We start from the raw sequence: 3,075 nt of genomic DNA, 5'->3' as shown, positions 1-3,075 counted from the left end.
CTCACAGCATCTACCTGTCTGTAGTGGATTTTCCCACATTTTAAATAATCTAATCTCATTTAATGTCTCTGTTTTTAGTCTGTATAGTATATCTCCTCATGAATACACCCAAAGTAGACTTAAAATAAAACCCATAAAACAGTTCAAGATGACATACTTTTCATTTGCTCATTTAATGCCAGTTGCCCTCTTTCTCTGTTTGTCACTCATTCGCTTATACTCAGGAAAAAGTACCAATTTGTATGCTGATGAGTCTTGTGTATTTTTTTTCTCTGTCAAAAGAGAGACAGAGAGACAGAGAAAAAAAATACACAAGACTCAGAATGTATATCCTCAATATTGCTGTTCAAACTGATGCTCGAATTTCCAAGCACTACCTGAACGCCTCATCGGTCTTTAACTAATCACTGCACCAACTGTTGTCATTCCGCTTTGCTTTCTGCTGTGGTAACTACAATACACTCAGTACAGCACTGTTTTACTTTTATGATGGTAAAAATACATGTTTGACATTTAAACTCACATATCAAGTCTTTTTAAAGTTCAATAGAGTTCAAAGATTAAAGAAAGCCAAACAAGAATAACCTTCGCTATCATTTATATAGGTTTATGACTTTTGCTGTTAGCAACAGTGCTAACGCTAGCTTCAATGCTAATACTAGCAACAATGCTAACGCTAGCTATAGTGCTAAAACTAGCCTTAGCAGTTGTTAACTGACAAAAAGAATATTCCTGTGATATTCCTGTGATATTTATTGGCGGTCAGTGAGACAAAAGTAACAAATGGGCTTTATTATTGCCATTGTGGCTCAGTTTTAACAGTAAGAGTGCTTTATGACTTTTGCTGTTAGCAGCAGTGCTAACGCTAGCTTCAATGCTTATGCTAGCAACAATGCTAACGGTAGCTATAGTGCTAACACTTGCCTTAGCAGTTGTTAACTGACAAAAAGAATATTCCTGTGATATTCCTGTGATATTTATTGGCGGTCAGTGAGACAAAAGTAACAAATGAGCTTTATTAGTGCCATTGTGGCTCAGTTTTAACAGTAAGAGTGCTAGCGCTAGCAGCAGTGCTAACACTGACTGAAGTGCTAATGCTAGCAGGAATGCTAGCGCTAGCAGCAATGCTAAGGCTAGTAACAGTCTAACAGTAGCCTTACATAAGTGGAAATACTTCAGTTAATTAGTTTGAATTATAAAATGGCTGCTGTCAGCTAGTGTGCTATATTACTCTATAATTACCCTGCTGACTATAAGTTCAGTGTATCATGTCGTGTGGGCTTTGTATTTCTGTTAGTCTGATAACACTGTACAGACAACTAACATATTATTTCTCATCTTACACTTTCAGGAACTTGACTGACACCTGTGCTTTGCCTGGTAGGTGTGCACATACTGTAAGAGAAACAGACCAAAATAAAAAAATAATCTGACTAATATAAGCTGTGATGGGTTCAAACTTTGTGCTAGACCTTTTAAACACAATTTTATAATAAATACACATAAGTGCAGCTTAACAATTGGGCTAAAATATTTTTATCGTACATTTTTGTAGTCACACTACATGTGATTAGTTAATGATTCACTCAATCATATTTGTATTTAAAAATATTATTGCTGAATTTAATTAAATATTTATTCTTTTAAAAAATACCCAATTGTGCAACTTTTTGCACATGGCAGCCAACACCAGTTTAGCTTGAATATTTGTTTTGTCCTTTTTCAGTAGTCACAATTAGTTCATACAATTACCATGTGATATCATTTTATTAAAATTATTATTTTTTTCTTCTTTTTTGTTCACAGTGTGCAGAAGAAGAACAAGGACCAGATCTCCAGTCTTCTCTCTCACATCCCAACCCCCCATCCCGTCTATCCTCTGTCCTACTCCACCTGTTGTCTCTGCCTTCTTTCCATCTGTATTTCACCCTGTGGTTTGTGAGAAATTTTGCCAAACCAAGAATCTTATTGCGGTTTGATTTCAAAGCCGTGTCTCTCCTGCTCTGTCTGTTCTCTCTGCTAAATTTTCTCTCTACCTGTTTTTCACTCTTTGGCTTGCTGCTGAAAAATGCACAAGCCAATAAAGCAATAAAGAGTGCATATTTTGCCTCAACCTTTGAACAAACTGAACAAACAAAGAAAACTCTAATTCACGGTTAATTGGGATTTCCCAGCCGTGTCTTTCCTGCTCTGTCTGTTCTCTCTTCTAAATTTTCTCTCTACCTGTTTTTCACTCTTGGCTTGCTGCTGAAAAATGCCAAGCCATTAAAGCAATAAAGAGTGCATATTGCCTCTACCTGAGAACAAACTGAACAAACAAAGAAAACTCTAATTCACGGTTTGATTGTGATTTCCCAGCCGTGTCTCTCCTGCTCTGCCTGTTCTCTCTTCTAGATTTTCTCTCTACCTGTTTTTCATTCTGGGCTTGCTGCTAAGTTGTGCCAAGCCAATAAAGAGAGTGCATAATCTCTCGACTGAAGAACAAACTGTTAAACAAAGACAACTGTTTCTGAGAAATAAAAACTGAAATATAAAGACAAAGCCAACAATTCTTGGTGTGTGCCAATCTTATTTTATAAACATATTTTAACATATTTTATGTTGTGTCTACTATGCCTGGTGTATTATTGGTTAGTTATGTCACCTGCCTGTTAGTATATTTTATGTGTATTTTGTATTTTATGCTTTATATTTGTATTTATTATTGCTCTTAACTCATTCTGTGAAGCACTTTGGCATGCCTGTGGTTTTTAAATGTGCTATATAAATAAAATTGTATTGTATTGTATTGTATTTTCTAAAGACTAAGAGAAACACTTGTGTAAAAATGCCAAGGAAGCAGGAAAAAGTCACAAGCTGCAAAACAACGCTGGAAGAAGTTCCATGAGATTCATAGTGTACCAATATGTGAACAAGATGAGTTTGATTTTCCTCAGTGCTCTGCAGAAGACAGTGAGTCTACAAAGACCAATTCTGACAGTGTCAAACAGGCAGGTCAACATGTTCCTGCACATGTACAACAGGTATCGTATGCTGATGCTGTAAAGAGTGGACTGCAGCATGAATTTAATGAAC

At 36.1% G+C, this 3,075-nt stretch overlaps 1 long non-coding RNA gene across 1 annotated transcript; it reads left to right on the top strand.

The window, feature by feature from the left end:
• The first annotated feature begins 385 nt into the window (after positions 1-385).
• LOC109204108 (uncharacterized) lies at positions 386-2,433 on the top strand. Its single transcript, XR_002063666.2, has 3 exons — positions 386-447; positions 1,352-1,380; positions 1,807-2,433. It is a non-coding gene; the product is annotated as an uncharacterized LOC109204108 (long non-coding RNA).
• Positions 2,434-3,075: the final 642 nt, after the last annotated feature.

Source organism: Oreochromis niloticus, linkage group LG11 (assembly GCF_001858045.2).
Source record: "Oreochromis niloticus isolate F11D_XX linkage group LG11, O_niloticus_UMD_NMBU, whole genome shotgun sequence".
NCBI classification, from domain to species: domain Eukaryota; kingdom Metazoa; phylum Chordata; class Actinopteri; order Cichliformes; family Cichlidae; genus Oreochromis; species Oreochromis niloticus.
This window is presented reverse-complemented; position numbering and strand designations above follow the sequence as displayed.